The sequence below is a fragment of the Globicephala melas genome, chromosome 8 (assembly GCF_963455315.2).
Source record: "Globicephala melas chromosome 8, mGloMel1.2, whole genome shotgun sequence".
NCBI lineage: Eukaryota > Metazoa > Chordata > Mammalia > Artiodactyla > Delphinidae > Globicephala > Globicephala melas.
This window is the reverse complement of record NC_083321.1, coordinates 49,226,008-49,245,742: the sequence shown is the minus strand read 5'-3', so window position 1 is coordinate 49,245,742 and position 19,735 is coordinate 49,226,008. Positions and strand designations below refer to the sequence as shown.

The 19,735-nt window shown below is 44.8% G+C and overlaps 1 protein-coding gene across 10 annotated transcripts in view; it reads left to right on the top strand.

Annotated features, from left to right (window-relative positions):
• The window catches only part of STIM1 (stromal interaction molecule 1), a 194,120-nt gene that overhangs the window by 7,568 nt on the left and 166,817 nt on the right, over positions 1 to 19,735 (top strand). The window contains exon 1 of one of the 10 annotated variants that reach the window (XM_060303598.1): positions 10,769 to 10,789. The exons of the other annotated variants lie outside the window; for them this stretch is intronic. The gene's annotated coding sequence lies outside the window, so the exon portion shown is untranslated. Of the gene's footprint in view, positions 1 to 10,768; positions 10,790 to 19,735 lie in introns of those variants that run through there. 10 annotated transcript variants of the gene reach the window in all.

Genomic DNA, 19,735 nt, shown 5'->3' with positions numbered 1-19,735 from the left:
TAAAAAAGTCATCCAGATCAGTTTGAGTCCAATGGCCTCATTTTGCTTGGAAGAAGTTTGTCTAGGATTTTAAAGAAACCAGACTCTTATTGTTGCAGGCCTTAGCATGAGAATGCGGTTGGGAGTAGCTGGGAAACTGTCTAGTTCCACAAAAGACCTATGGGTAGTGGGGAGGAGAGAGTTGGGAAATGAGTGGGTGGGGCTGGGTAGAAGCTCAGATGAGATGATTGGCTTTGGTTGGCAAAAGGGTCTCAGTTGGCCACAGCCAGCAGACATAAATATCTGGATTTAGGGGAGCTTCAGAGTTCCAGCTTTTTTTCTTACTGTCTGTGGACCTTGTAGAGGGTAAGTCACTTTGCCTCTCTCAGCCTTAGTTTTTTCATTTGTAGAAAGAGCATAACCTTAATGAATAGATTTGTAGTGAGGATCAAATGAGATAACTTATGTGGTGAAAGGGCTTTATAAACTCTAAAGTACTACACAATTAGGGATAGTGGGGTCCTCACAACCTCTGCTTTTATGGGCCTGGAAAAGCCTCAGTCAGAATCTGAGTGTCTTCTTACGGTTGCGCCTCTCTAATGGAAGTTGCTTCTCTGGAACTGCTGTAGTGCCATTGTTTTACATCAGGTGTACCCACCAGACTTATATGAACCCTGTGTGTGGCCAAATTAGGCTTTTACTCAAAGCTTACTCTAGGCCATAGGGAAGCTGTTGATAAAGTCTGGGTGCTAGTATTTCACCTTATTTCCGGCCTATATCCCCTTCCTTTTGCTGGCTGTAACCACTTCCCTAGCCCCACCTGCAGACTTGAAACGGCTGACCAGATGGGCCTAGTCCCTACCTGTATTGGTACATAACAAATTATCCTTAAATGCAGAGGCTTAAAATAGTAAACATTTATTATTTTCAGTTTCTGTGGGTTAGGAATCTGGGTGCTGCTTAGCTGGGTGCCTCTGGCTCAAGGTCTCTCATAAGGTTGTAGTCAAGCTGTTGGGCTGGGACTGAAGGCTCAGCTGCGGGGAGAGTATTTACTTTCAAGCTCATTTATGAGCTACCATTTATGTTGGTAGGCCTTGGTCCTTTGCCACATGGGCCTCTGCACTGGGCTGCCTCATGACCTGACAGTTGGCTTCCCCCAGGACAAGTGATCCAAGAGGGAGCGCCCAAGATGAGAGCTGCAATCTTTTTATTGCCTAATCTTGCAATTGATGTGCCACAACTTCTGCCATATTCTATTTGTTAGAAACAAGTCAAGGTGAAGGGATTATACAATGGCATGAATACCAGGAGGGTAGGGATCACTGGGGGCCATCATAGAGGATGCCTGTGACATCATTCTAGGGCCATGATCTTGGGAACAATGGGTGCTGAGTCCTCTTAGTTTTCCTCTGACTTCCTTTGCTTGCCTCCTAGAGTCTTGTGGTGTCTTTCTGTACTCCCTTTGGTATTATGTCCTTTTGATTCATGCATGACCGCATTGCTTTGACATGTAGAGTTGACATGGCCCTTCCACCTGTATTCCTCCCCTGTTTTAAACCCAATTCTAAACTAGATTTTTATCCTAGGTTCTAGTCATGCCTCCCAACTCCTTGTTTGGTACCTTTAGTTCTGGAGCACATTGTACAGCCACTGACCTTGGAGGCTTTACTGCCCCAACTTGCCTTCTGAGAGCTAGACTTATAAGTGGCATTGAACTGGGACTTACACATTGACAGCTGAAAAACTTACTCTGACCTTTAGGGCCGTTGATGTTGGGTGCTATCACATCCTAGTGTGTCAAAGTTGGAAGGGCTTTTAAGTACCATCTCAACTAAACTCCTCAGTCTACATATGACAGGAACAAATTTGCCCAAGGTCTCAGTTGGGGCCAGAATCTAATTTTGTCTGATTATTATTCACATGCTGTTCCCACTCTGTTGTGGAGCTTCTTTACCCTAACACAGCCAGTTTGGGTTGTTAGGGGGTCTGAGACCTATACAGAGGAAAACCAGAAAGCAGTTCACAATATTGTATTGTGTTCACAGAAATTGTGCTGGGCAGAACTGGGGGGGTATGCAAAGTCAGTGCTGCTTCTGAGGATCTTCCCTGCCCAGCTAGGGAGCTTTTATATGATGCGCAGAAAAAGAAGCCCAGTGATATCTGTGGCGTATGGTGACTAATGTCTGCATTCTGTACTCCCCTGGCAATCTCAATTCAAGCAAGGAGAGATCTGTTTGTTTTGATGTACAGAGCAGATTTCCCGAAGGAGGTGGGTCAGTGTCGTACTGCATATCTCACCATTTTTTGGCTCAGCTGGTTGCTTTATGTATAGATTTGGGGCCTCCACAGGCAGGGTAAATGTATCTAAAGCCCTGTGGGGTTACTCGTGGCCACCTAGGGGGACCTTTCTGGGCACTGAGAATTTGACAAAGCCTTGCCTGTGTTGGCACAACTTGCTAAGGCAGGCGAGACTTGAGTAGGGATGGCTATGGCCCTGTCATGTTGATCAGAGTGGAGCAGATTTATTTCAGTGAGAGACCTGCAAGGAAAAACCTGAAATGAGCCAACAGCACTGTACTTTTGTTTTCTGCTGGGGAGCTTGGAATAGAGACGGTGTAAACCCTAAAATCCCTCTATGGGTGCTAGTTTCCTTCCTGACCCAGGGTTCCGGCCCCAGACCACTTTGCCCACTTCATCTTCCTCGGTTCCCCTCTCTACATTTTGGCCCAGCCAGGCTTTTTTCTTTGTCCTGGTCTGCAGAGCACACCTTATACTGCTTCTCTTTTGCCTTTACTTATGAATGCCATTTTACTGCCTCCCAGAATGTCCTCCCCTCTCCTCCTTCCTTCCTACCTAACCTCTGAGTCCTCTGTGAAGTGATCCCTGACATTAATGCTAGCCACAAACTCCCTCTCATTTCCAAACTCCGGTAGCACTTGCTATCTACAATACTCTCTGTGCCCTTCACACCCTACTTATGCCTCTTAAAGCAAGAGATAGCCTGATGTGGGAATCAAGAGCACTGGGCACTGATTTGAGTCCTTACTGACAGTATGATCCAAACTACAGTTTCCTCACTTGAAAATGGGATTAAAACTTGTATGAAATAGCTTTTAAAGCCTTTTTTTTTGCATATTTTCCTCTCTCTTGAAGGCAAGAGCCATGTCTATTTTTTCTGACCATAGCACCCGTCCTTAGTATCTATCACAGTACGGGTCACAGGGTATGTGCCCAATAGATATTTGCTGAATAAATGGATGAATAACAACGAGTTGATCTTTGGATTGAGTAGTCATGGAGGGAGAGTGCCAAGTGACGAGCTTGGACAAGAGTGCCCTGAGATTAGGGGTAGAGCTCACGTGGGGGATTTCTGAGGTGTTCTGTGGGCACTCACTATTTTTCTGCTGCCTGGTACTTCATCCCTGTTTACTGAGTACCTCCTGAAGCTGCGCGCAGCGACAGTTACCAGTCGCACTGGGAGACGGTTCGGCCCTTGACTCTGGCTGGCCTTTTCTGTTTGCCATAGCACTGGCTGCCCTGAGCAGGTGGCTGTAGTAGGAGTGGAGCAGGGCTGTGCTCCTGGAGGCCTGAGATGAGGCTTGTGGGCGGGGCTTCCTTGGCTCCTGCTGCTGCTTGGCTTTGGCTCCATGGACCCCCTGGGTTTACCACAGGGCAAATGTGAGGCAGCTGAAGGAACAGAACTACTTTCCTTAGCCGGGCTTGTGGGATGGAGAAGGGAGCCTTTGTTCATGCTGGGCTTTGCAGCAGCGAGGTAGGATAGTCCAGTGAAGATCACTGGTGTTTTAAAGGTTATCTCTGATTCTGCGAACTCCCTGGGCCTCAGAGAACTCCAGCCTGAGCAGACGTCACACCAGCTTTCCTTCAAGGCATTGGGGAGGGGCCTCTAGGGGAACTTGGTAAAGGAGGCAGAGGCATAAAAGAGTCAGCTGTGCTGTCAGCATGGCCCCGCTGGGCCAAACCTGTCCCTTTTCCTGTTAGCCATTTTACAGAGCTCCTGGCTGCCTTGTGTTGAATGTTGGCCTAAGTAATGACCAGAAATCTCACTGGCAGGCAGGCAGGCAGGCAGGCAGGCAGGCAGGCTTCCAAGTCTCATGTGCCTCTGATTTTCTCCAGTGAGATTCAGTAGCTGTGCTCCTGATTGGCTCTCTGGGTCATCTCAGGGCTTGTAGGAAGCTCTCGGAGCTCTCATCACTACAATGTGTACATTAAAGCAAATGTGTTTGTGTTTTCCAAGTTCCTAGAGCCAGCATCTGGAATGTAGGGACCAGGGGAGCTGGGTGCCCTTCAGGCATAACACATACACCGGTTAGAAAGCAGCTTGTGTGTGTGTGTGTGTGTGTGTGTGCGTACCTGGGTACTCAGACTTGTGGAGGTCTTATTTCAAGAAACTTTTGCCGACAAGGGCAAAGTTCACTGAAACTCATATTGTGTATTGCTAAAGAGATAAGTATGTAATTGAGACAACTCAAATAACTTCAATGATAAGAATGATGATGAGGGGCTTCCCTGGTGGCGCAGTGGTTGAGAATCTGCCTGCTAATGCAGGGGACACAGGTTCGAGCCCTGGTCTGGGAAGATCCCACATGCCATGGAGCAACTAGGCCCATGAGCCACAACTACTGAGCCTGCGCGTCTGGAGCCTGTGCTCCGCAACAACAGAGGTTGAGATAGTGAGAGGCCCACGCACCACAATGAGGAGTGGCCCCCGCTTGCCACAACTAGAGAAAGCCCTCTCACAGAAACAAAGACCCAACACAGCCCAAAATAAATAAATATTAAAAAAAAAAAAGAATGATGATGATAACTGCTATTTATTGAGCACCTGTTATCTTCTAGGTCCTGGGCTAGGTGCTTTACAGCTGTATAACAACGCTTAAAGGTGGATATTTTTCTCATCTTATAGATGGGGAAGCTGTAACTCTGAGAATTTAAGTAATTTTCCCAAGGTGACTAAGCCAGGATTTGAATTTAGGTTTATCTGACCCAAAGGCCAATGCTGTTTCTATTCTTGTTTAATAACTGTGGAAAGGAAGGAAACAGCTATATGAATTTAAGTAGAGATGTGTGTTTGGATTGAAAATTGTACAATTTATCAGACTGTTAGTGGCATTAGTTTGTTCTATTGCCTAAGTGGCCTGGAATAACCTGGGATTGGAATTTGTAGGGGATGGGGGAGGGAATGAGAAAGTGTATCCACTTAATAAATTCTGAATGGGAGTATCACACTGGTGAAGTGTATAGCTACAGAGTGCTGTGTGTTCAGTTTGTATCCTCTAAAAACAGCATTATGGTTGAGCTCTTGTGGATACAAGCTTTGGGATAGGGTCTGTATCTATGTAGTGTTTACCTCTTCAGCTGACATTTAACATGTATGTTATACCTTGCCCGGTAAAAGGATTGAATATAATAGGGAAGTTAAGATGTGTACGAACATTTTTCCTTATCATAATAAGAGCTCCTATTTATTGAGCACATATTCTATACCAGGACTGGGTTAGATACTTTCACATACGTAATCTTGTTTAATCCTCACAATGGGTTTCCCATTTTACAGTTTATCATGCAAGGCAATCTAGTTTCAGTGCCCTATGAATAATACCTATGATCCTATTGGAAAATGGGATCACCTCTGCCTGGAGAGATCAGGGAAGCTTTATGGAGGAGGTAGCAGCTTAGTAGGTCTTCAGGTACTTCAGGCAGAAATATAAGGTTTCCTCTGGCTGGGAAGCATTCCAGCCAAAGGAAATGTCATGAATAAAGGCATGGAGTGAGACAAAGTGAAGAGTCTTTAGGGGACATTGGTTAGTCCAGATTGGCTGGAGAGTGGCATCTATGAAGGAGAGTATGATAAAATAAGGCAAAAAAAGATTAATTGAGGAAAGATAATGGAGGGCCTCAGTGTTTGGCTAAAGAGTTCAGACTTTGCTGTGTAGGCAGTAAGTAGTCCTTGCAGGTTTTGAGCAGGGGAGAGACTTGACCTGAGTTTTGCTTTGGGCAGATTAATCTCACAGAACACGCACAATGCATTGGTGGGATGAGGTTGGAGGCAGGGAGTCTAGATAGGAGACTTTGCAATTGTTCATGAGCAGAGAGGTGTGTACTATGGAGGCAGAATCAGTAGGACTCAGCGTTTAAGTGTAGGGAGGGAAGGAAAGAGGCAAAGATGTAGCCATGTTTTGCGTGTGGGTAATGAGGTGCCTGGTGGTGCCAGTAACAGAAAATATATGGCAGTCTGAAGGAGGGGGCTAGTGCTAGGCTGTGATGACTAGGGGGGTAGTTGACTTTTTTTGACGTGCTAGGCAAGGGCTACACTTCACAGTACTCTAGGAACCAAAGAATTGTCTTCTCTCTACGGTTGTTTTACATCACTTCATTTTACAGATGAGTTTTCTGATGCCCAAAGATGTGAAGGGATTTGCCAAAGGTCATACAAGAACTGCTTGGTGGATTCCAAGTCTGAGAATACAGGTCTCTTGTTTTTAGCTATTAAGCTTCCTTACAAAGCTGGGTCTTCACTGCAGGAAAATCAGAGACTCTTGCAGATAGGAATACCTGGGTTCAACTCCAGACTTTGCCATTTTCCATTTGTGACATCTTTGTTTTTTTCATTTTTTTATATATAAATTTACTTATTTTATTTATTTTTGGCTGCCTTGGGTCTTTGTTGCTGTGTGTGCATGGGCTTTCTCTAGTTGCGGCGAGCAGGGTCTACTCTTCGTTGCGGTGTGCGGGCTTCTCATTGTGGTGGCTTCCCTTGTTGTGGAGCACGGGCTCTAGGCGTGCAGGCTTCAGTAGCTGTGGCTCGCAGGCTCAGTAGTTGTGGCTCGCGGGCTCAGTAGTTGTGGCTCATGGGCTCAGTAGTTGTGGCACACGGGCTTCGTTGCTCTGCGGCATGTGAGATCTTCCCGGACCAGGGCTCGAACCTGTGTCCCCTGCATTGGCAGGTGGATTCTTAACCACCGCGCCACCAGGGAAGCCCCATTTGTGACATCTTGAACAGGTTGCTTTTTTTCTCTGAGCCTTAGTTTCCAAATTTGCAATAAAAGGAATATTAACCTCATGGAGGCAATGGAAGATAAGGCACTTTGTGAAACCTTCAAGTGCTATGTGAGGGTGTTATTCCAGGATTTTGGCATGGGTTGGAGCCATATATACAGTGATTATTTTGGCCGAGTGAGAGCAGACAAACTCACAGTTTCTCAGGGAAGGTCTTCTTTCACTTTAGGCTTCCTAGGCTACTCACTCACCTGCAGTTGGGGCTTTCAGGTATGGGAACATGCTGAGTTTTCCACAGTCACACATCTCTAATTTTCTAGTGTGAAATGGAGCTGCAGAAGGAACACTAAGCCATCATACCCTGTCAGGAGTTCTTGGCCTGAGAGAAGATGATTACTATCCCTTTTCCCCAGGGTCTTCTACCAACCTTCAGCTGGCTCAAGGTGGGGGGGCACAGTGCTAGCTGAATTTAGGCTATGCTTTGAGGGGAAACTCCTGCTGGACTAGAGTAAGCCCTGGCTGGGGACAGAGGTGCCAGGGTGCAGCTGCTGATCAAAACTGGTACCTGGAGTCCTCTTGTAGTCATCTGTTTGGTTTAGCACACATGTTCCTGCATCATCTTGAGACGGGGAGGAGGCTGCTCAGGTATTGTCAGGTAGCAGGTCTGTGGTTGTGTCAGCTCATTGTCATGGGAGCAGGCCTGAAACTGGCCATCTTGTCTGATGTCTTGTCACATAACCTCTGAGAGGGTGGAAGGGGGATTGCAAGAAGATTTTCTGATTAATGAGATAGCTGTTTACTGTTTTGTAGCCTTTTTTTTTTTAAAGAGGGCCTGATTCTTTTTTATTTATTTAGTTATTTAGTTGCATTGGGTCTTAGTTGTGGCAGGCGGGCCCCTTAGTTGTGGCATGCATGTGGGATTTAGTTTCCTGACCAGGGATCAAACCTGGGCCCCCTGCACTGGGAGCACGGAGTCTTACCCACTGTGCCACCAGGGAAGTCCCTGTAGCTTCTGTCTTAAAGCGTGTTTTTTTCCACTTTTTCCCTTGAACCCTTTTTTCTTTTTCTTCCCTCTTTCTAGCTAGAGTCTCAAGAGGCTCTAGTTCTCTTGAGTCTTCATAACTTTCTTTATGAAAAATCTAGTTTAATAAAAAAGAACAGTAGACTAGGAATTAGCTGTGGTTGTGATACTATTGACGTTTCTGGGCCTCAGTTTCCCCATGCCAGGTATTTTGAACCTATCTCACAAGGTTGATGAATGCAGATTTTATGAGATAATGTGACAAGTATTTAGTGTTATACAGATGTGAGTAATTTATTATTAGTTCTCTTTTTCTGAATTGTCTGATCAACTATACAGTTCCCTGGTTCTTCCCCTCTTTTTACTACTTTATGTCTCCTAGGTTCTCACTTTTCCTTATAACCTTCCTTTCTAACTCTTAATGACAACTGGAAAAGTGTGGCCACACCTGGTATAGTTGTAAGGCAGAGGGCTGAGCCTTAGAAAAAGTGATGTTTGTTAGCTTTTGAGTGTAATATCTTGTCATTAACTTGAACGAGACTCTACCGTTCTGTGCCTCAATTTTCACATTTGCTCCCGGTGTACCACGCAGCTTGATTCTTGTGAGCCTTGAAGTCATTTTCATTCTGGAGAATCTCCTTTAAAATACAAGCATTACTGGGTTGAGGGTACCCTTGAACTGAGAATCAAAACTAGCCTGTGTTAGATTCCATATATATGTGTTAGCATACGGTATTTGTCTTTCTCTTTCTGACCTACTTCACTCTGTATGACAGACTCTAGGTCCATCCACCTCACTACAAATAACTCAATTTCATTTCTTTTTATGGCTTAGTAATATTCCATTGTATATATGTGCCACATCTTCTTTATCCATTCATCTGTAGATGGACACTTATGTTGCTTCCATGACCTGGCTATTGTAAATAGAGCTGCAGTGAACATTTTGGTACATGACTCTTTTTGAACTATGGTTTTCTCAGGGTATATGCCCACTAGTGGTATTGCTGGGTCATATGGTAGTTCTATATGTAAGTTTTTAAGGAACCTCCATACTGTTCTCCACAGTGGCTGTATCAATTTACATTCCCACCAACAGTGCAAGAGTGTTCCCTTTTCTCCACACCCTCTCCAGCATTTATTGTTTCTAGATAAGAACCTAGGGGTAAGACGGGAATAAAGACACAGACCTACTAGAGCATGGACTTGAGGATATGGGGAGGGAGAAGGGTAAGCTGTGACAAAGTGAGAGAGTGGCATAGACATACATATACTACCAAACGTAAAATAGATAGCTAGTGGGAAGCAGCCGCATAGCACAGGAAGATCAGCTTGGTGCTTTGTGACCACTTAGAGGGGTGGGATGGGGAGGGTGGGAGGGAGGGAGACGCAAGAGGGAAGAGATATGGGAACATATGTATATGTATAACTGATACACTTTGTTATAAAGCAGAAACTAACACACCATTGTAAAGCAATTATACTCCAATAAAGATGTTAAAAAGACAAAAAAAAAAAAACAACCCAAAAAACCAGCCTTTGCTAGTGCGGATTAAGTTAGGGTATATCCACTGGGGGAATAGGTCACAGTAGGACACTGGGGTGGGGGATGGAGGCTGGCAAGAGGGCAATTCTTAGTTTACTGATGCAGGAAGGGTGTCAGGGCCTCAGGGCATACTTGCTGCTGCCTTTCTTGTAGCCCACACCCAACTTCTCTTCCTAAGCTGAGCACGTACCTGTACTCTCAGCCAGAAGTCAGAGCTTGGTGAAGCCTGATTCCCCCAGGAATTCAGTGATAAAAATTAGGGCACTTGAACAGATCTAATTGGCTGAACTGAGTGAAGGGCAGAGGCTTTCCCTGGGGGCTCCTTGTAATCTCCTGTGGTTATAGACTTTTCAGGTTGGACTAATTAAAATGTTGGCAGCTGGACTCAATACTTTCCTTGTACTAGGTCCTGCTTCAGACTCTTGGAGTACCAGAAGTTGGCATGGGGCGGTCTTTCTTGGGGAACTGAGGAGTGGGTTTCCATTTCCTCATCTAACTAAATGCATGATGATGTGATAATTTCTGTCCAGAATGGGCGGCTACACATTTCATGGTGGAGAGAGATGTAGGCTGAGCCCTGCATCCACATATGCCTGGATTTGGTACTCTCCAGACTCCCAAGGTGCCCTTTCAGGTCGATTGTCTGTTCTATTAGCTCGCAAATGGCTTTGCTCTGTCAGCTGGCAAGTAATTTCCATTGCCCTGGGGTATCCTTCCCTGGTGTGTGTTCCTGTTCCAGAAAAAGGGATATTTATTAAGTCCTGCCATGTGCCAGGTCAGGGCTAGTGTTTCACACAGCTGTCTTTTGAGATATGGCCACATCTTTTCATAATGCCCAATTTATAGATGAGAAAATACTCATAAAAGGAAAATAATTTGCCTGATAGTCATTACAGCCTGTAAGCAACTGAACCAGAATTCAAATCCAGGTCTCTCCCAAAGCCTCTGGTTACCTTCCTAAGGCAGCACAAACACTTTCCTATCCTCATATCTTTCTAAGCTGAGCAAATTTCCTGCCTCCAGTTCCTACAGCCAGAATTATTTTCTTGACCTGCCTTTCCAGAGCACTCTGCCCTTCCCTCTATTCTGGCTGATATCCAATGAGGCATGGATCTACCTCCCTCATTTGGCTGCTCCCACTCCTGCAAGCTGTGGCCCTCAGGATGTGTTCTCCGAAGACCCAAAGGAAGCTGTAGTGTTGAAACTTCAGGCATCATGACAGACTGGTAAGGAGAGAGGTTTTGGGCATAGTCTCGGCTAGTTCCCTGCACGAAGCCAGGCCTGGGTCTTCCTGGTTTGCGGGAGTGTGCTTTGTTGTTCTCGAGGCAGTAGGGCCTTCTAGGCAGCATGCCTTTTGGGTTCCCAAGGAGCAGGCATCTTTTCCCTCAGGTCATTTTCCTTGGCATCTGGCTTTACAGTTTCTTTCTCGTAGTCTCCCTTTGATTAAGAGTCAGATCAGTGCCACCTGGAGTAAAGTACTATGACAAAGCCCTCGGCCTGGCCTTGGTTGCTGGAATATTCCTGCTGACTGTGGGTACTTGGGTTATTTTTGCAAAGAGCATGCTAAGTTATTAACCCTGCATTTGGGTCTTATGTTTTCTGCAGCCTCTGCCTACTGGTGTGCCTCACTTCACAGGATAAAGGCTTTCCTGAAGAAGGCAAGCCTGTGAAGGCATTTTTAAAAGTTGAATTATCTTTCTCACTGACTTGAAAAAAATTATAAAAGTATTTTCATGCCTTTTTCTGTGCATATAGCATATATGTTTAGTGTTTAACATCAAAAGTTTGTTCCTTTGGGAATAAATGGCAAATTAGAACATAACAAAATACAGTTAAAAGACCTTTAACAGGAAAAATAATAAAATATTAATGACAATCAAAATAAATTCCAAAATAGGTAGGCTGAAACACAGTGTTTTTTGTTTGTTCTGTTTGGATACAATGGGAAATCTGGAATAGCATAATCAGCAGAATGATCTAGATAGTGACATGACACCGTTTTGCCTTCTCCAGTATTAGCAATAGATTAGGAGATGTCCTTAGGCGAAGGGGAGAAGAATGCATTCTGGGAGTAGAACTGTGTAGTTCCAACTACTCATTTGTGTCTAAGGACAGAAGTAACTAGTAACTACCTTTCTGGGTGTCTGTTTCCATGTTAAATGAAAGCAATACCTACCCTGTTTAATTTTATGAGGATTAAATAAGACAATGTATGTAAAGTGTTTTGTAAACTCCGAAATAGTATTGTTGTCATACTCAGTAGGTGACTGGAGCCAATTTGCTAGCACTGCAGGAGGCTTTTGGTTTAAGATATGCCTTAGGGACTTCCCTGCTGGTCCAGTGGTTAAGACCCTGCACTCCCAATGCAGGGGGTATGGGTTTGATCCCTGGTGGTCCGGGAACTAAGATCCTGAGTGCTGCCTGGCACAGCCAAAACAGCAAGAAGAAAAAGATGTGGCTTAAACCTATGACATAGGTGGGAAGAAGAATGCTAAGTTGATGAGTAAACTGTTGAATGTTGTTTGGGCAGCAGCTGAGAGGAATTCCTGTGAGGTGAGGGAAAGAGCCACATTCGTCCCTTCATTCTGTATCTGTTGAGTCCTGTCGGGTGGAGGAGAAAGAAATACAGATGTCTACCTATTAAATGTATGGTATGCTAAGTATGGAGGGTTCTTGGTTTAGGAATGAAAGCTCCATAAAGACAGGAGTTTTTGTCTGTCTTTTACACTGTTGTGTTTTCACCCAAGAGCAGTACTTGGCACTTGGTAGGCTCTTGATAAATATTTGTGGAAAGAAAGGCTAAGTTTTGGAATCAGACAGACTGGGTTCATATTTGGGCTCTGCCCTTCACCAGCCCCTTTCCTGAGCAAGCTGCTTAATCTCTCTGATGCTCAGTTACCTCATTTATAAAATGGGACTAGGATTAGCTATTACAGAGAATAATTGGGGGGATTTTTTTTTAAAGTAAAGGTTTTAAAACTTTTGTACAAGTCCTAGTAAGTGCTCAATGAAAGATGGTTCCTTTTGTTTTCCCTTCCTGGTTTGCAAAGTGGGATGGAAGCACCGAGGACAAAGCAGATCTGCTTGGGGAGCCTAGCCAATGGCTTCACAGGTTTGATCTGACCACGTCTTTCTAATGTGTGAGATTAGAATTATTGGTATTATTTCCTCACAAACAGAAGTCCCTGGGATTGAGCAGGAGTGTTGGAATATATATGCTTTGCCTCTGTGTTTCCCGGGGTCTTGGTGGGAGGGTCTGGCTCTTGTCTTTCAAGGCAAGGTAATGTTTGCCCTGCAGGTTTGTGCAGAGGTTGTTCCCAGAAAGAGCAGCTTCCCCTGGAGAGTCTGGACTCACCTGATTTGGATTAGGCTTTCATAGCCAGCCATCACTGCCTCCCCTTACACCAGTTATTGTTAGTTATAGCTTTGAAAGGTGTCCTCAGCTTGACTTCTGCTCCGGATCAGTTGTAAATTCTCACAGCACATGGAGCAGAGCATGTTTGCATGAGTTAATCAGGTATTTTATGAGTTGACCTTTGCTAGTGAAAACCTAATTTTCCCTCATGCCTGGGTGACTCCAGCAGGCTGAGGGCCTTTTTCTGAGACATTCCTGAAACTGTTGGAAGTGGCAGCAGGTTTGCCTGCCCTTGTCATATGTGCACAAGACCAGTGGGATATATTTGCCCTTCAGCAAGTGTGCTCAGTGCCTCTCCTTTCTATCCTGTGGTCTTAAGACACTGGACATAATACCACTCTCCTTTCTTTTATCAACATTTAGACTTCAGAGCTTTCTCTTCTGGTTTAGTTTCTTGGAGGATGAGTAAGCAGGGAGGAATTGTCTGGCCATCAGACAGTTGAGTTGAAGCCACTTGGCCAGAAGCAGCTAAAGAACATGTTCCTAGATGGGGGTAGTCAGGCACTGGGTAAGTTAGGGTTAGTTTAGGGGTTAAGTGGACCTGGTGTCTTCTAGAAGTAGAGACAGTAGGTGCTCTGGCTGTGTCCTCAGTGCCCTCCTTTGGGAGCCAAGCATTGCTACAAGGAAGATCTCAAATATAGGCTTGAGGAAAGGAGACAGAGGGAAGAGAAGGAATTTTGCTAAGCTGTTGTTATGCTAGGTGCTTTAGACCAATTATTTCCTTTAATATTTACAACAACCTTGTGAAGTTTACAGATGATGAAACTGAAGCCCAGAGAAGTTAAGCAACTTTCCCAAGGTCACAAAGCTAGTGAACGATAATAATAGTTATCATCTGTTGTATGTCGAGAAGGCGCATACCAAGTTTCTTTTTTTAAGTGCTTTATATCTAGTACTCACCACCATCCTATGAAAGATTATTATTACTTCTGCATTGCAAATAAGGAAACTGGGAATTAGAGAGCTTTGGTTACTTGATGAAGGTCACTCATCTAGCAATGGTGGCACAAGGACTTGAATCCAGAATTCTGTGATTGTGAAGCTTGTTCTTTGATGTACACGTCACTGAAGCTGGAATAGTAGGATTCAGACACAGAGTCACGAGCGCAAGTTTCATGTCTTATTCCATCTCTGTATCCTTATAATCTGAGATAGCGCCTACCGCATTATTAGTCCTCAATAAATGTTTGCTGTGAAATCCAGCTCTGCTCTCCCCCATTGTCCCCTGTTGCTGACTGCATCCTGCCCCAGCTCCTTGGCCTGACTGTCTCCTCTCCACAGTCTGGCCTTACCCTACCTCCCATTGTGGCCTCCCAGAGCTCCCAACACACAGCGTATGATCCAGCTCTGTTCCTCTCTTGCTTCTTCACCACTCTTTTCCCTGGCTACATACTTTTGCTGCCACTATTGCTCTCCATCCCTCTTCAATCCTGTCTGTTCTTTTCTATGCAGTTTCTCTGACTAATCCCTGAGAACACCCCTATCCAGAGTATAATCTTCTCAGTCTGTGCCATATAACTTGGTACCTAATTAACTACTGTTTCACCTTCTAATTGTTTCATGGGCATTAATCTTCTCTCCAGCCAGCTTGTGGTAGTCATATCATAATGGCCCCTCATTAATCTGTGCTTCACACTTTTCAAAGCATTCTCCTATTCAAGACCTGTCTTTTTGCTTGTCATGTCCACAGTAAACCTGTGAAATATGATGGGAGGGAATTGTTATTTCCATATTATAGCAGAAAACACAAGTGCAAAGAAGGCAGGTGACTTCCCAAGGTCGTATAACTAATTAGGGGCAGAACTGAGACTAGGTCTCAGGTCTACTGATTTCTGGCTTGGTGTTTTCTTTGCCATGCCTTCCACATTTGTGTTTCTCTCTGGCATTTCTCCTCCTACCTTCAAGGCAGAACATCTATGTTTGGGTTTTCAGCAGGCTTGATTGGTGACCTGGGGAATGGTGGAGTAGCCCGGATAGCAATCTCAGGTACTTCTCAGTGGTGTCAGTGCTCTGGGTTGCTACTGCCTGAGAGAGGTTCTGTCCTTGATCTACTAGGATTATGTTAAACTGAGAAGCATTTTTTTTTTTTTTTGCGGTACGAGGGTCTCTCACTGTTGTGGCCTCTCCCGTTGCAGAGCACAGGCTCCGGACGCACAGGCTCAGCGGCCATGGCTCACAGGCCCAGCCGCTCCGTGGCATGTGGGATCTTCCCGGACCGGGGCACGAACCTGTGTCCCCTGCATCGGCAGGCGGACTCTCAACCACTGCGCCACCAGGGAAGCCCAAGAAGCATTTTTATTTTGAGTGGTCAGAGCATTTTCTCATGGACAACCAGGAAATAGTTGGGGCAGGATGTGTGGTGCTGGCCAGTTTTGTGTTGTGGCAATGGCATAAACTTTGGAAGCATGCAGACCAGAGCTTAAAATCTGACTTTGCCATTGTTTATTAGCCTCATGACCCTGGGCAAATTATTAATCTGTATGAGCCTTAGGGCTGTTGTGAGAATGTATTTAAAGGCCACATAATGGCCCTTAAAAAAGGAAGTATTTGTTGGTGGTTTTTATTGTCAATATTACTATAAATATAAAGCATGAGGAGCCTGGGGAAGATGTGCCTGTGACCCTTGCAGGTTACTCGTTATGGCTTGAGTTCCAGGCTTCAGTGATGGCATGCCTGCTACGCTGGAGCCTTTTGGCTGATAGGGCTGAGCTTGAATGCTGTGCCCGGAGTCTCCAGCCTCTGGGTCTCCAATGCCTCCTGAGGGCAATGAAAACAGCTTGTGGACAGCTGGGGGATGGCTTCAGGGTCAAACTTTGGGAGTAAAATCTTTGTTGCTTTTTTGAAAGACTTTGGCATTAGAATTGTTGCTTTGGAAAAGTCAAGAACCCAGTTGTTACTGAGAGATTTTTGTTATTTCTGAAACCAGATATTGCTACAAAGTTGTTTGTTAAATACTTCTCTATTCTTCTTGAACCCCGCCCCACGCCAAAGAGAATAAAACAAATTCATACCGTTGTGTGATGATTGTATCTTTGGTCTCCCTGGCCACCCAGCCTCTAGCTCCCTTCTCAGAGATAGCACCGCTCCAAACTGCTGCTTCAAGAGAGGTCATTCAGACCCTTTCCCCCTGCTCTCCACCCCTGACCTGGTCTGTGCTGTAGGGGAAACAGAACAAGTACACGTGGACCCTATTTAAAAGGAAGCTTGGGACTTCCCTGGTGGCACAGTGGTTAAGAATCCACCTGCCAATGCAGGGGACACGGGTTTGATCCCTGGTCCGGGATGATCCCACATGCTGCAGAGCAACTAAGCCGGTGCACCACAACTACTGAGCCTGCCCTCTAGAGCCCACGAGCCACACTACTGAGCCCGTGCGCCACAGCTACTGAAGCCCGTGCGCCTAGAGCCCGTGCTCTGCAACAGGAGAAGCCTCTGCAATGAGAAGCTTGCGCACCACAACGAAGAGTAGCCCCCGCTCGCCGCAACTAGAGAAAGCTCATGCGCAGCAACAAAGACTCAACACAGCTAAAAATAAATAAATTTATATTAAAAAAAAAGGAAGCTTGCTTTCTCACTGGGGACTTTAGACGGCTTGACACAGGGAATGACTAGAAAATGAGAACAAGGGAACATAACTCATTGCTAAAATGGCAGGTTTGAATGTCTGCAGGATGGGAGGGCAAGCATCCTGGAAGGGCAGGAAGGAGCAGTTGGATACGGAAACACTTGCTTCTGAGTTTTTCCTTTTAGAATATGATGCCATGAGCCATTTATCTTTTTCTTAAAATTGAGGTGAAATTCACATAACATAACAAAATTAACCATTCACATACATAATTCAGTGGTATTTAGTACATTCACAGTGTTTTATAATCACCCTCTCTATCTGGTTCCGAACCATGTTCATTACCCCAAAGGAAACCCATACCCATTAAGCAGTTGCTCCCATTTCGCCCTCTCCCCTTCCCTTGCAGCCACCAATCTTCATTCTGTCTCTGTGGATTTACCTATTCTAGATATTTCATGTGAATGGAATCATATTTGTGACTTTTTATGTTTGGCTTCTTCTACTTACACTAATATTTTGGAGGTCCACCCATGTTGCAGCATCTAGCATGTAGAATGAAGCTAATATGCGTAGCTTCTTTTTTTTTTTTTTTTTTTTGCAGTACACGGGCCTCTCACTGTTGTGGCCTCTCCCATTGCAGAACACAGGCTCCGGACGCACAGGCTCAGTGGCCATGGCTCACGGGCCTAGCCGCGAGCGGCATGTGGGATCCTCCCGGACCGGAGCACGAACCCGTGTCCCCTGCATTGGCAGGCGGACTCTCAACCACTGCGCCACCAGGGAAGCCCCCGAAAGTGCTTTCTTAAATGGTGATAGCATGATGCTTGGCTCTTCCTTTCCGAAGTCAAGAGGATGAGTGAGTAGTGTGGGAGCCAGCCAGATGTTTTCAGCACCTTGAAGACCAAGGAACTGGTTTACACTAGAAACTGCGTGACACCTTATTCAGAACACTGACTGATGCAGCCCTGATTCAGGGGCTGAGAGCGAAACCCATGCTCCAAGTGAAGCTCTGTGTAAATTGGTCAAAGGGAATAGCCTGGGGAATTTGGAGCCTATTTAGCTCAGCCTCCAGGAGGAAGAATGTGATTTCTCTACTCTCCTGTGCGGTGCTCGAATTCTCTCTCTCTGTCTCTGTCTCTTGCTCTCTCTCATTTTGGCCTTGTTTCCTGCTATGTCTGAATCCAACCAAAGGGAGTAATAATAGTCAGCAGTCCTCCAGAAACATTTAGATTGAACCTCTTGCTCTGAGTTTTGCTTTTGCTGCACTTGGGCCGTAGAAGAGACTAAAACATGTCCTCTAGTCTTGTCTTTGGGGAACTTACAAATCAGATAATTTCTTAACTAGTTAGAGAGCGGTTAAATAAATGTGAAACATAGAAGAAGAGAATAGTGTGGACTGGAGTAATCCAAGAAGACTTTCTGAAGGAGATGGTGCTTGAAGGGGCCTAGAGTATAGGATGAATAGATTAGATTAGTGGTTCTTTTTCATGCTTCTTTAATGAAGTCATTTTTTTTTTTTAATATCCTGATATGACTTCTACTCTTTTGAAGTCCCTTAGCTCTTTTTCTGGACTTCATTTGTGCCATTAGCACATCTTGCCTTATTATAATCATTTGTGTGTAATATAGTGGTTAAAAAGACAGACTTTGGAGTCAGATTTTGTGGGTTTAAATCATGGCTCTATTTACTAGCTGTGTGACTTTAGGCAAGTTATTTAACTCCTAAAAGCCTTGATTTTCCCATCTATAAAATGGGAATATACTTACATGAGGTTGTTATGATGATTAAAAGAGATAATCCCTGTACAGGTCTTGGTGCAGTGTCTGACCCATTGTAAACATCCATTAAATGTTAGCTATAATTGTTCTAATTATCTTATTCTTCTAGATCAGCACTGTCCAATAGAACTTTCTGTAATGATGGGAATGTTCTATATCTGTGCTGTCCAATATAGTAGCCACTAGCTAAGATGGTAGCCACTGGGCTTCTTTAGGTGTGTTGGAGAGTGGGGCTGACCATGGAAAGTCTTGACAGAGAGGAAGGCAGAGGAGTGAGTTAAAGTGTTTTAAAAGGTAATTTCACCTCTAAGTTAAACATAGAGTTACCATGTGACCTAGCAATTCCCCTTATAGGTATATACTCATGAGAATTGAAAACACTTTCATAGAAAAACTTGCACACGAGTGTTCACAGTAGCATTATTCATAATAGCAAAAAAGTGGAGACAACCCAGATGTTCATAAACTGAGGAATAAATAAACAAAATGTGATATACCCATATATTGAATATTTTTCAGCCATAAAATGGAATGAAGTACAGATACATGCTACAACGTGGATGAACCTTGAAAACATTACTCTAGGTGGAAAGGCCACATATTACATGATTCTATTTACATGAAATGCCCAGAATAGGCAAATCTATAGAGAAAGAAAACAGATTAGTGGTTATCATGAGCTAGAGGGTGGGCATAATGGGGAGTGACTGCTAATGGTTATGGGGTTTCTTTTGGGGGTGATAAAAATGTTCTGAAATTAGATTGTGGTGATGGCTGCACAACTTCATGAGTATACTGAAAACCATTGAACTGTGTACTTTAAATGGGTGAATTGTACCTAAATAAAAACAAAGATAATTTGGGTCTGCTAAAAACTATTGGTTTTGGGCTTCCCTGGTGGCGCAGTGGTTAAACATCCGCCTGCCGATGCAGGGGACACGGGTTTGATCCCTGGTCCGCAAAGATCCCACATGCCGCGGAGCAACTAAGCGTCTGCACCACAACTACTGAGCCTGAGCTCTAGAGCCCGCAAGCTACAACTACTGAGCCCACATGCCACAACTACTGAAGCCTGCGCGCCTAGGGCCCGTGCTCCGCAACAAGAGAAGCCACGACAATGAGAAGCCCACGCACTGCAACGAAGAGTAGCCCCCGCTCACTGCAACTAGAGAAAGCCCGCACACAGCAACGAAGACCCAACACGGCCAAAAATAAATAAATAAATATATTAAACCCCCCCCCCCAAAACTATTGGTTTTAACACAGCTGTAGAAAGTTATAATTTATTTTCTTTTCTGATTGGAAGTCTTCCCCCAGGACTTCAGCCCACAAAAGTGAGGACTTAGGGGCCCACTCCCGGTTAGAGACGTGAACCTGAACATGATCTTAGGCACGGGCTCACCAGTGGGT